The following is a 14,906-nucleotide window of genomic DNA, read 5'->3' as shown; positions in this document are numbered from 1 at the left end:
CTTGGAGTGTTTTTAATAAGAATAGAAAAATTTTAATATTCTTGAATAAATTATTCATAGGTTGGATTTTAAGTACTGAGTTTTTATAAACTGTACATTTATGGTTATGACTATCATTGGACCTGCATTTGTTATTGTACACATGTGTATGGTTTTGATATTTGAGGAGATTCCTTCTTCTCTATTATCTGTAAAAACTGTATCTTAGCCAGAATAGCCTATTTTTTGCTCTGTGATAGTGAAAGAATTTCTACAGATTTATATGTGTGTGTGTGTGTATATACATATATATTTTATGTGAACAGGTTCACATTTTCCACTCCTTAGTATATTTTATAATATATATGTATATACACACACACACACTTATAATATATATGTATACACACACACACACACACACACACACACACACACACACAATGGGGGGGGGCTGTCTTCCAGGATGAGTATTATCTTGTGGTGGAAAAGGGAATTGTTAATTCCATATTACTTTGTTGCAACAGTATTAACATATCCAATCACTCCAATGTAACGCTTATATGTGATTTGCAATGCCTTCTAGCTACCAAAATCACTGGTTTTAATATTAGAGTGACTCTAGAAGGAGGATACCTCTAATAAGCTTTGCATAATTTTTAAATGCCACTGCCATTTTCTGTCATTCAGAAAGGCCTGCTCTTAGTGATATTTCTTTCCAAGGTGAAAATGCCAGTGACCTCTTTCCCTTCCAAGTACTGTTTTTTTATAAGAGGAATTTATCATCTTTTCTACTTTGTAACCTCACTGACACTGCTTAACCTACTACAGTTTGCTTCGTGACACTTCCATTCCACTGAAATAACTCCCAACAATATCAACAATAAGAGACTAATTGCAAAATCTGACACTCTGTAGTCCTCATTATATTTGACACTTTCATACACTTTATCCCTTTTACAACTCTCTCCCCCTTAACTTTCATTAAAGCATTCTTTTACTAATTTTTATGTATTTCAGGTAATTCTTTCTTGGTCTCTGCTCATATTCCATAGGTTTATATTTCATAGACATTTTCTCTTCTTACCCTAATCTCAAAACTCCACCAAAGTCTTTATATTTGTATTTACAAATCTCTACCTCTCATTCAGACTTTCTCTCTTGATCTCTATTGCAGACTACACAATATTTACTTGTATGTTGCTTTAGTACTTTATGCCTTACAATATCAATATAGAATTTATTAATGTGTCCCTACACCTGAATGGAATAACCATTTAGCCAAACTCCAAGTTAAAACATTAGACTTTATGTGTGTTAGCCTGGATGCTGTAGAGAGTATATCCTGAGAAAAGGACTAACGTGCTAACACTTCACATGAGAAATGCAAGACCCAGATAGTAAGGAAGAGGACAAAAGGAATCTGAAGCAAGAAAAGATGTATGTCATGTGAAATTATGCATTATCATATTGGTTCCAGCTTTACAATAAACTATAAAAGGACACGAAGGTCTTTCATAAGGTGTACTTTCGGAGCATGCCGAACTTCTCAGACCGTGCTGCAAGTTGAAACCATTCTTTGAAATGGTCTACAGAAACGAGAATAAAGGGTAACTTTATCTGCTTGATTTACTCCACAGGTTCCCATTTTCCACTCCTTAGTATTTACACTGGGAGGAGCTAACTTCTAGGTTGCATCATCTAGGCTCTTGGTGGTCACTCAGGAATTTAAGCCTGGGTGGAGTACCAACCCAAGGAGAGAGAAAGTAGGTAACTGAGGAAATGTGAGAACATTTACAAGGCAGATGTCATTCCAATCCCTTATTCTGAACCCATTTCTGTATCCTAATCTCCATAGTGGATTAGTTACCAAATACAATTATTTCTACATTGTAAATATATCTCACATGCATCTCCTCCTATTTCTTGAGGAGGAGGTAGACAATAAAGTAAATAAATAAAATAAAATGTTAGCTAGGGAGAAGGGACAAAGAGAAAAATTAAACAGGAAAGAGCAATAAAAATTTTTTGGGGTTGCAATTTTTAATAGGATGGCATGGGAAGAGCTCTCTAATGAGGTGACTTTCGAGTAAAGATCTGAAGAAAGTAAGGAAGCATGTCATAAGGATATCCCGGAAAAAAGAAGGTCAGGCATGAGGAAAAGTAAGTGCAAAGTTTAAATTACCTGGGGTCTGAGGGTACCTGGAGTTCTTGAAGAGTTGCAAGAGGACAGGAGAACTGGAGCATTTAGTGAAAGGAAAATTGTAGAAATGAGGTTAAAGAGGTAGTTTATCTATCCTATATGCATTTGCAACTTTGCCAATTTTTTTTTGAGTGGAAAGGAAGACACTGGAGCATTTTCCAAGGAAAGCAGAGGAGGGTTTGGCTGTTGTTGGGAATAGATGGTAAGAGAGCAAAGGATGAAGTTAGAAGATTGCTTAGTAGGCTACTGCAGTAATCCATTGTAAAATGACAATGGTTTATTGAGGGTGGTAGTAATGGAGTTGATAAGTAGTGTTAAATTCTGCATATGCTTTGAGCGTATAGCTGAGAGTTGAGATGTAGGGTGACATTTTGGCATAAGTAATTGAGATGGAAAAACACAGAGAGAAGGAGGTTTGGGAAGTAGTATAAGGTGCACAGTTTGGGGCATGTTAAATTTGAGATGACTGAGTTATCCAAGCAGGGATGTCAAGCATACTTGACATCTATTAAACTTCATGCATTCCATGGGAAAAAGTTGTCAGAGATATACATTTAAGAATTATCATCATGTAAACAATATTCAAATCTATGTGATTAAATGACTTTCTTTTTCACTCAGAGTAAAAGCTAAATCCTACAATCACTGAGGAAGCGGATATAGATACAAAAAAACATTCAAAGACAATTCAGGGACATTCTGAATTTACGAATTAAGGATTTTTTTTTCTTTTTTTTATTATTATTATACTTTAAGTTCTAGGGTACATGTGCATAACGTGCAGGTTTGTTACATATGTATACTTGTGCCATGTTGCTGTGCTGCACCCATCAACTCGTCAGCACCCAACTACTCGTCATTTACATCAGAGACCAAGAAGGAACTGCCAGTTAAGTAGAAAATAACAACAGCAACAACAACAAAAGATCATGGTATTCTGGGTTATTGATTATTGGTTAAGATAGGTTATGCTTAAGTATTAAGTTGACACAAACATTTAATGGTTTAGTCACAATAAATATCCTTTTCTTCCTCACATAACTATTTGAAGCACATATGCCAGAACAGGAGTCACCTGTCTTTCATCAGTCAGTCGGGTATTCATGTTCCCCCTAAATTAGGGCTGTTCTTCCACCCCCTATGGCTTCATTATGATTTGCATTTAGCAATTCACAGGAAAAAGATGGTCAGAGGGGGCATATACACTTTTTAACTTATTTGGCCTAGAAATTGTATACATATTACTTCTATGTATCCTCCCATCTTCTATTACTCAGTTTTATTGTCACACCTATCTGCAAGTGAGGCTAAGAAATATGGTCTACCTGTTTACCTCATAAAAAGAAACATAATTTTACTAAATGGATCTATAGCTAGCAGTCTGTTTCATACTAACTGAAGACATTTCCCATGCTCTCTCCCTGTGGATTTTCATTTTTCTTTACATGTTTTTCTCCCTTAATGGATTTATTGACAACATTTATTTGTATATCCCTGGTGACTTGCATATTGACGGGGCACTTAGATTTTTCGATAAATGTTGTTGGATAAAAAAGTAAGAGAATTAAAATTATAAGATGTTTTACAGTTTACAAAATAATCTGAGCAGTTCGGGTATTCCATGTTGTCAATGGGTGACATGAGGCTCAGAGAGGTTAAGTGACTTGCTAAAAATCACATCGCTAGTAAGTGATGTACTTGGCCCAGGTTTCTTGATTTCAGAAATGTGAAGAGTCTTAATCATTCTTCTCCATTTAGATTTACTTGAAGAAGTCATAGAGTGAAAATGAAATATTTAAATGACTAAACTCTGATATGTAATTTACTGTGAGTTTTACTATAACCTCTATTTAAGTATTGATCTTGGATTATGCCACAGATGATGAGCTATTTTGGTTCTCTAATGACATTATATTGGATGGAGAGTCTAGTGACAGAGAAATTGACATTAAAATTTAAAATTACTGAGTCAAGCTGGAAAAGAAAACAAATGAAATTCAGCAGGGATGATTCAATTAAAGGACTAAAGAGTAGAAGGGGAAATAATATAAATATAGAAATAATCTTAAAACAATGCCTAAGAGAGGTTCATACGAAATGTCAGAAAAGTTCAGTGGTGAAAAATCAAATCTCCTCTTGTTTCAAGTCAAACTTATAACATTGTACAGTTGGAGGGGCTCACATTCTGATTTTAGTCTATGGGCCCAGGGGTGCCTTTCACATGGAATACCCAGTATATTATGTATTTCAAGGATTGGGAAAACTTTTAAGATGGCCCTTGAGGTATTAATACCAATAGCATTTTACCAAGCCATGTGAATTTATCTATTATGATATTTTTATTTGTAAGTGACAGAAAACCTCTATGTTTCTGGACTTTTTCTTTCAGCTTTGCTAATTGCGGATCAACTCTGGCTACAAATCAGTAATCGCCTTTCATGGTGATATTGTCATTGCAGCAGTTTCTTTGCTCACACCCACATTCCTTCAGAATCCAGAGCAGAGTAGAGCACAAGTGTTTGGGGATTCCTTGTGAAAGTCCTGGGGTTCACTGTGTTTGACTGGCCTGGGTCACATGCTTAACAGCTACACCTCTTAGAGGAGCCACGTCTCCCAGTGCGTCTGGATTCCAAATGGAAATTAGCAGGGTTTGAAAAGGAAAAAAAGATGCCCCCAGAGTGCCCAGAACAGAAGGTGAGCGAATATCAGGCAGAGGGAATTATTTTAGAAAAGTGTCAGGGCAAGATTAGAATTTTGGTTTTGTTTTATTTTTCTCTTTGGTGCCTGTAATAATAATTGACAGATAGTGCTCAATATATTTTTATTAAACAAATGAATGAATGAAAGAAAGTGAATGAATGAAAGCATATTTCAGTTTGGCTGCAGCAAATGATGTACATAAAGGAAAATGTAAAGTAGTCAGTGTATTGAAGGCAGACACACAGAAACCAAACTTAATAAACTGCATAAAGCAATTATCATGTTTAACTATTCTTGATGCAGTTTCAATACTGACCAGCTATTAGCCAGCTGCTCCTCAATGCCATGCTTGCTCCTGGAGGACTTTTTCTACTGCTCTAGCAGTGAATGTGAGAACAGACACATCACTTTTGACCATAGCCTAAGTCAGCTATAAATAGGAACGTGTACACCTTCTGTAAAAATAGTCATATGCTGCATTCCAAAACAAAACAATAAAATGAAATGTGTTTGCATCATCTGCTGCTTGAGATTATCTGCACCGCTGCTCTTCTCCATTAGTGTGGGTAATTGGGCAGAGATTGCACACAATGAAAAATGGGGCATCAGTGGCTATGGACAAATACAGTGTAAGGGATCTGGGGTTATGGTTGATCACTAGCTGAATTAGTCAGAGGTGGTTTCTTTTGTTAAAAACAAAACTCACAAAATCCTCCTCTGAACTCTTAACCAGAAATTATAATAGAAGAGGTTTAGATACACAATAACAAGAGTGGCCAAACATGTACATTCAAGAAAAGCTGACTTTCAGAATAGTTTATTTTGTATGTTACATGCTTATTCAATTACATTGTCCTTGCTCATATTTGGGAAACTCTTCTTTTGGTGTAGCCTTCAATTTATGACTAAGAAGACTCATCTACTTATTTTATTTGCTTTACTTCACTTTACTCTTTTTTTTTTTCTTTGCTTTGTTTTGCTACATAATGAAAAACATAAAACAGTGATTAGTTACCATACTTCAAATAACTGGATTGTTTCTAAAAATTAAATAGAATTTTCAACATTAATGATGAGTTCATACCAAGGACCATCAAAAGAAGGCACTGCAGGGTCGGAAGAAGATTCCAAAGAGAAACTATAAATTCAAGTTGACCAACAGATGATCACCTGAGAAAGAAGACATTTTTCTCAGGATAAGTTTATTTCACCAGTCAAGAACATAGCTGTATGTACCTACTCTAAAAGTTTTTATGTAAGCATCAGGCTTGATATTAGACATCTTCATTTCAGAGCTCATGCCAGATATACTAGACAACTGCATCAGCACGGACAGCTACACTTGTCTGTAATACTGATAAACCAATATTATGTTGGTATACATTACTTTATAGACTCAATATTTTATATATAAAATGTGCTCAACTTTTTTTTCTAATAGTTAGTATTGGTCATATTCATGGTGATCATTTTCTTGTTAGATAACTTTTCTCTGAATTCCTGATTAATAAAGATGAGGAACTATGGAGAAAATCTGAAAGAGCACACTAGAGTGGTTATAATCAATTCCATAAATTCTTTTTAAAAACTGTGGTAAGACTGACCTAAAGTAGAATTCACCCTTTTTAGTGTACATTTATATGAGTGTTTGACAAACATACAATTATAAAACCCCTAGTACAGTCAACATATAGTAGTTTCATCCTGTAAAAAAAATCCCCTGGTGCCCCTCTGTAGAAAAACGCTCTCCACTCTACCCTGACAACTGGTTATGTTTTCAGTCCTTATAGGTTTGATTTTTTAGCATCACATAAACAGAATTGTAGAGTAAACAGTCTTTGAGTCTAGATTCTTTCATGTAGCATAATGTATTTGAGATTCAACCAAGTTGTGAGAATCAATACTTTGTTCACTTCTTGGTTGCTAAGTTGAGTTCATTTTATGGATAAACTACTGTTTTATTCACAAATTGCAGGGCATGTGAGTTGCTTCCATTTTATGGTACTTACGAATAAAACTGCTAAAACATCCATGTCCAGGTTAAAAATGATTATAAGTTTTCATTTCACCTCAGTAAGTACCTATGGGCTGTTCACTGGGTCTTGTAATAAATGTATGTTTAAATTGAAAAGTCATTGATGAACTATTTTCCAAAGTAAATATAGTATTTTAAAGTCTCCCCAGAAAGGCATCATTGTTTCAGTTGTTTCCCATCCTCCCCAGAACATGGTATTGTCAGTGTGTTTTATTTTAGCCATTCTAATATGTATAAAGAGGCATCTCATTGTGATTTTAATTTGTATTTGTATTAAGCGTATTTTCATATGCATATTTGTTAACTATGTCTTGGTGAAGTCCTGTTCAATTGTTTTATCATTTATTGTTATTTGTTTGCTTTTTTGAGTATTGAGAATTTTTTAGATACTCTGGGTAAAAGTTTTTCATCACATATAAATATTACAAATATTTTTCCCAACACATGGCTTATTTTTCATAATTTTTTAATTGAAAAGCAAAAGTTTTTAATTTTGATAGGGTCCAATTTTCCAGTTTTTGAAAATGTGGTTCATGCTTTTAGGTATCTTAAATTGTTGCCTTGAATAGAAGGTCACAATGATTTTCTCCTATGCTTTCTTCTAGACTACTTTGTTCACTTAGATGAACATGTCTGTGTTTTCACAAGCACAGTTTATTAGTATCTCTTCATAGAAAGTCTGGAAATCATGTAGTTTGTACTCTCCAATATCGGTCTTCTCTTTCAAACTTGTTTTGCTATTGTAGATTAGTTCTTTCCTTTCCCAACACATTTTAAAATAAGTTTTTCAATTTCTACAGAAAAAAAAAAATCCCACTTGGATTTTGATTGGTTTTGCATTGAATCTATAGGTAAATGTGGAAATAACTGACATCTTTATATTGAATTTTCCAAACTATGAATACAACACAGTTCTCCATTTATTTAGGTCTTCTGTGATTTCCTTTATCATTATTTTGTAGATTACAGCACAGATGTGCTCTGGTACAAATTTTGACTTATACCTATTTCAAACTTTTTGATGCCACTGAAAATTATGCTTTTGAAGATTTCAATTTACAGTTGTTCATTGCAAATGCATAGAAGTAAAAGTGATTTTTGTATATTAAATATGTATCTTGCAACTTTTTAAATTTATTTATTAGCTCTCTTGGAATTTTGTTGTTGCTAAGGTTACCTGCAGTCTCATCTTAACTTGCCTGTGAGCTTACACCTCAGATAGGGTCTGTCTCAGAGTTTTTGAGAGACAGAGAAACTCAACCAGGGGTACACTCCTCATACTTCTTACTCTGCATGGCCTGTGGTTGAGAGGGTGGGATGTTGTTCTCTGTTGTCCTGGTTCATCCTCAGTCTCAGGTAGCCTCCGCATCACCAGGTCTTTGGAGTGGAGCTTTCTCAGGGATCCTGCCCCTCAGTAAGTCTGGGTCCAAGTCAGTTTCCTGCCTCTTTCTCAGCCAGTGAGTCTTCACACGTGTCCCAGGGGAAACAGTTTTTGCTGCCCTTCCTAGTTGCTTAAGGCTTTTGCTCTTAAGGAAAGAAAGTTCCAGGCTAGGCTTCATGGCTTTTTTTGCAGCAGCGTTCACTTCTTACCTTCAGGCAGCACCACAAGGAAGGTTTCCACTCCCATTCCATCCCGAGTCTTTTTTGTGAGCATCCTGTGAGGTCTGTGGAGAAGAGCTTGCAAGTGTTTGTAAGCTCCCCTAGTGTCTGTGGTGGCTAGGGTTCTATGCTCTCACACTGGCTCACACTTGGTCTTTAGCAGTTTGCTGAAGATTTTAGCTGAAAGTTTCTTACTTGCTTGAATGACAAACCTGTCTCCTTCCTGAGCTCTGCCCTAGGTAAGCCAGCGCTGAGTCCTTCTCCTTGAAGTTTCCTGTCTTTCCTTAGATTTCAGGCTATGGGTTGGTTTGTGAACCTTTGGTTTCAATGGGTTTTTAAAAGGTTGATTTGTAGATTTGCCTTATTTTTTTCCTTCTTGCTAGGGTAACGGTGATATTTTTCTGCCTTTCTACATCCTAAGTGAACATTGGAATTCTGTTTTAGTCTTATCCATACTTTTTTGTCTGTCAGTAATAAACTCAACTTGATTTTCAATTTCGAGTGATTGGCACAAAATAGCAGAGTGACAATACATAGGCAATTGATTTTTTTTTCATTTTATATTATGCTATGTAAAGCATAATTATACCCATCCCACCCTTACATCCATGACAAGATTATCAATCCTGAGTACCTTCTATGCAGGCTTTCTTTTGGAGTGATAATTTTCATGTGGCTAGGCTACAGTTACATGATATTCCATCCTTTTATGTAATAAAATGGTGGGAAATGGTTCTTTCTAAATATTATTTCTTCTATCTGTTGGCTAAGGAAGTCTCTTTTATGTTCTCTTATAAAAGATTTTTCTTAATATATCTTTTGAGTACTTCTCATTTCCTATAAGTTATTACTTCTCTTGACCCAACTTTACTTTGAAAGGCATTCCCTGCATAAACTCTAGAGTACTTTTTTCAATTTTCAGAGAAATTGTGATTCCTGTCTTTCATGAGCTCCCAGATCGCTTTCTGGGTGAAAAACACTGGTATCTATTTCAAGATCTTTTTTATGTGCCTTCCCCTTTCATTTCAAGTTCTGATTTTTTAATGATAGTGTCAAGTAGGTGCCTGTCAAGACTGACTTTTGTTCTTCACTCTAATCTACGCTGACCTCTCTTGGTTCATAAAAACCTTGTTCAAAATGTTATTTTCTGTGTGTAATTAAGGCTTTTGTACTCTGGCTTACTTTTTATAAGCTTGTACCACCTTTCCAGCCTTATTTTTCACTCATGATGTGGTAGAAATAACTCTGAACTTTGAGACAGGAGATTGAGTTCTAGTCTGAATGTGGCCAGTACTTTTTAAAATTTTTAATTAAAGATACGTTTTGTTTCTTTTTACTACTGTGGTCAGAAGCAGTGCCTCATTTCAATCTTGACAAAAAATATATACATACCTATTTTATTTTCCCCTGAATGTCTTTACAGTATGCTGTTTGGATGTTTTCATTTTAGAAAATTGTTCTTGATTGCTAATTTCACTATATTTTTCAAATAAAAAGGTTGTTCTGTTGATTTTTAACTAAAAACAAACAAACAAACATATTTTAATGCTTCAGCAATTCTGATATTGCTAGAATTTTCACTCCAAATCTGCCAGTATCCTTAAAATATTACTTCAGATTTTTATTTGCCAGCAGAGGAATGGTGAAATTCAATTGGATTTACCAGCATTGTTTAAAAAAAAAAAAAAAAAAAAAAAAAAACTAATATAACATGTATAACTCAGTACTTTTTATTAAGAAACTTGGACCTACAGAAAAAGCAGTATTTTAGAGACATTTTTTATAGACTTTATGATTTTTTGTATTTCCCTCTTGCTCACCATATATTTGTGTCTGTACCCTTCCCTCATTAAAAAGACTCATTTTTTAGAGCAATTTTAGGTTTATAGAAAAATCGATCAGAAAGCATGGACAGTTCCCATATGCCCCTTCCTCCCACACTTTAGTTGTCCCTAATATTAACATCTGGCATTAGTGTGGTACATTTATTGCAATTGGTGACCCAGTATTGATACATTTTTATTAACAAATTTCATAGTTTACATTACAGTTCATGCTGTGTTGTGCATTTTATAATTTTTGACATATGTGTAATTGCATGTATCTACCATTACAGTATCTTATGGAATAATTGTTTAACTGCCCTGAAAATATCCTCTGCTCTATGTATTCATCCCTCCCTCCATACGCATGAACTCCTAGCCACCACTGATCTTCTCACTGTCTCCAGAGTTTTGTCTTTTTCAGAATGTTATATAGTTAGAATCATATGGTATATAACCTTTGCAGATTGGCTTTTTTCATTCAGCAATATTAAGATTTCCTCATACATTTTTGTGGCTTAACAACTCATTTCCTTTATCACTAAATTATATTCTATTTTATGAATGTACCACAGTTTTTTATCCATTAACCCATTAGTGGATAAAAATTTAATGTTTTGGTTGCTTCCCAGTCTCAGCAATTATGAATAAAGCTGCTATTAAAATTCCTCCTTCATATTTGTAAGTGACAAACAAATCACAGCTTCTTTCAGAATGGTTTCTTACCCATGGTCACTAAGATCAGCACTCCATTGAGTTGCAGCTGATTGGGTGGAAGAGAGCATGTGACCCAAGACGGCCATGCCATCTATTACATTTCTTGTTGAATTGAACAGTGGCTCATACAGTGGTCTACTGTTAACTGTTCTATACAATAGCCACAGTCTATACTAGATATTGCCAAAACCAATCAAAATCTCCCTTTTGGAGTTTGAATTCAAAGTATTCAGAAATCAAAAACCAGTTTGTTGGTTTAAAACTTTTCTGTAAAGAGAAATGGCTGTATGCTTCCAGAGATGACTGTTTAAAGAGGCTGTTAAACTCAGAAGAAGTAACAAAAGAGAAGAGGCAATTAAACTGGAAGACACTTCAGCCAAAGGGGAACTTCAGCAGATTTACAGCCTTGTCTGGAGTTGTCCAGGAGTAACACTGTAGTGTCAAGAGCCTCACTGAAAACAAACTTGGTGGATAGATAGAAAGGAACACAATTAAATATCTCAAGTCTGATATCTACTTGGTAACATGGTAGGAAATTTTTCCTTTAGTTCGTATGTTTGTTAATCTGGAATTCCATTTGTTTCTCTTGTATGTGTGTCTATTTTTTAATTAGCCTTTGAACTCTTGTTAAGAGTATGAAAACAAGAACTGCTGATGCCAATGACTGGTTAAGACTATTAAGAAAATATGAGAGATAAATCAAAGGAAAAAATAATGAAAGTAAGGTTATTTCTGTAAAGATACTTTAATATTATAATACTGCTGTTTGTAAAATATATCTCAATTATATTTTCTATTTATTTCTGTAAAAATATTTCAAAATAATGGCCAGATGTGGTAGCTCACGCCTGTAATCCCAGCACTTTGGGAGGCCAAGGTGGGCAGATCACTTGAGGTCAGGAGTTCAAGACCAGTCTGGCCAACATAGTGAAACTCTGTCTCTACTAAAAATACAAAAATTAGCTGAGCATGGTGGTACATGACTATAGTCACAGCTACTTGGGAAGCTGAGGCAGAAGAATCTCTTAAACCTGGGAGGTGGAGGTTAGAGTGAGCTGAGATGGCACCATGCATTTCAGCCTGGGCAACAGAGTGATTCTGACTCAAAAATATGTATATATATTAAAAATGTTTTTTCCAAAAGTATGCCGTTAGTATTTTTACTTTCTCCCTTATCCCCAAAAGACCTGGTTGTCCTCCCAGAAAAAAAAGTGGTACATAAATCTAATTGCATTTAAGCATTTATGTATCTTAATGGATAGAACTACTGTTAATATTTTTCATAGCATAATATAAACAATATTATAAAGGGAGAAGGAAGAAGAAGGCTGCTGCTGCTGCTGCTGCTGCTCCTGATGATACTAATGAGGATAATGATAGGGTAGCATTTCCTAATCCATTATTCTGATCCTGGCACAGGAGTCAGTGGTTTACACTAATTTTTCCATTTAATTTTTATGATAAATATATGTGAACTTAAACAAAGAAGGATTAAGTGGTAGTGATTAAGCAGAGTTGAAGTTGGAGTAAAAAATAATTGACTGTGGCCGGGCGCGGTGGCTCAAGCCTATAATCCCAGCACTTTGGGAGGCTGAGACGGGTGGATCACGAGGTCAGGAGATCGAGACCATCCTGGCTGACACGGTGAAACCCCGTCTCTACTAAAAAATAGGAAAACTTAGCCGGGCGAGGTGGCGGGCGCCTGTAGTCCCAGCTACTCGGGAGGCTGAGGCAGGAGAATGGCGTAAACCCGGGAGGTGGAGCTTGCAGTGAGCTGAGATCCGGCCACTGCACTCCAGCCTGGGCGACAGAGCGAGACTCCGTCTCAAAAAAAAAAAATAAATAAATAAATAAATTAAAAAATAATAATAATAATAATAATTGACTGTGATACCATACAGACATGGCAGCCAATGAGAAGAACCAGGCACAATGGAAACCGGAGCATTCACAGAAGGAAAGGGCAGATAATAAGTGACCAATTCTGCAGATGTACCTCTGCGGGTCCTCCAAGAAAGACGCAAAGTGATGCCTCCATTAAATAGAGTTTATTTTCAAGAAAGCCTAGAGAGCTGCTTTCTATTGACCATTTTTATGACTATGAATAAAGTGTACCTTCTCCACTCCACCCTCCTCCACCCCAATCTATTTCTCTACCAGTTATTATAAATGCCAAAATCTAAGGCTGAAAGGATAAAGTTGCACTATGCCTAAGTTCTTTCCTCTCATATATTTCCTCTCATATATTCTCAATTATTTCCAATTGTAAGATTTCCCTGACCCCAGGGCTAATGCCTATTATCAATTATATTAAATTTGCTTTACATAACTTAGGTTGTCTTACTTCTCTTAGATGCCTGCTTAACCCCCAGTGCAGCAATTTCAACTTGAAACACAGTACTGAAGTAGGTATAAATGGCAAAAGATTGGGTAATTTCAGATACTCTTTATGAACAGCCTGCAAGAAGTTCATCAAATTTCCAATAACTAATTATAATTGTAGTCATCTTTCTGGGGAGAAACTGAAGATAACTATTTGTCTTCAGAGCAGAAGCTGAAGTGAACCATTTTTTTCTTCTGGAAACTGCTTATGAAAAAATGTTTCACAAATTTTATTTCTATCAAAGATAGAGAAAATCTGATACTAGAAGAATTCAGACATATGAATCTGTTTATTTTTACATATGTATGGTGCCACAGATCATGTTGCTTAGAATTCCTATCTGTTTTAAGTTAACTTGTGTCCTTAACTGAGCAAGGCCATGCAACATTATTTTGTGGGAAATCTCTGGAACTAACCACATCCCAGAATAATTTCAAGTGATAATGTTAAATGAGGTACAAATTACAGGGAAATGCAGTTTGAAAATGTTGCCTAATGAATAGGAAAAAATATCTGAAGCATCAGTAAGAGGTTAAAAATTAAGATTCAAAGATGAAATTTAGAAAGATTTTGAATGTTGCTCAAAGACTCCTACTCCCGGGAAGCCCGTGGTTTGGGAGCAGCAATCAAAGCTGTTCTGGAAAAGTTTGAGGGCAGAATGGATGGCCTCCCTGTACTTGAGCTCTCATTTCTGGCTACTAGTTGAGAGAGAAATGGCTGCTGGGGCAAAACAGAGAGTTGAATACTGGCTGCCTAGTGTGATCAAATGTTCCCTGAACCTGGAACGCCCATTATTCCCTCATTCCTACTAAATCCAGTGGCAAAAAAAAGAGATAAAGTCACACACACATATGTAAACAAAAACAAAACCAACGGAGCCAAAAATGAAATGAATGTACAAGAACTTTACAGTTTTACTTAAAGTGATGATCTTCTTATAATACAACATACAAATTCTGACGATTTACATGTTGAAATCTCATTTTATAACATTTCCACTCAAGCCATCCCATAGAACTTGCAAACTTGCAATGCTGCATTGAGCTTATTAAATAGTGCCAGTATTTATAAGGATAATTCAAAATATAGTGCTCCTTTGTAAAATTGCCTTAGCAAGAGAATTAAATTCATACCAGTGCAATACATTATACTGTTGTTGAAGTTAAATAGAAGTTCAGCAATAGTTATATTAGGAGGGCTGCCAAATAGACAAACATTAAAGTCAGGGAGGTTGACTTGACTGGGAGAGGTTAGCAAGTTTCTGGCAGGTGTCTTTGCTACGTGTCACTTGGTGACTGGAGTATTGATCCTGAGAGTTAGTTCTTCAGGCTCCATCCTGTCATAGGTGGTTGTCTTTATTACCTGTTTCATCTGGCAGCTATTTGGTGTGACCACAGTTCTAGTTGTAACAACTGGATTTTAAAATTACAGAGTCTTAGAGTTAGCAGGCATTTTGCATAGGCAGCG

Source organism: Papio anubis, chromosome 5 (assembly GCF_008728515.1).
Source record: "Papio anubis isolate 15944 chromosome 5, Panubis1.0, whole genome shotgun sequence".
Taxonomy (NCBI): Eukaryota; Metazoa; Chordata; class Mammalia; order Primates; family Cercopithecidae; genus Papio; species Papio anubis.
The sequence above is the reverse complement of the archived record's forward strand: the minus strand, read 5'-3'. Positions refer to the sequence as shown.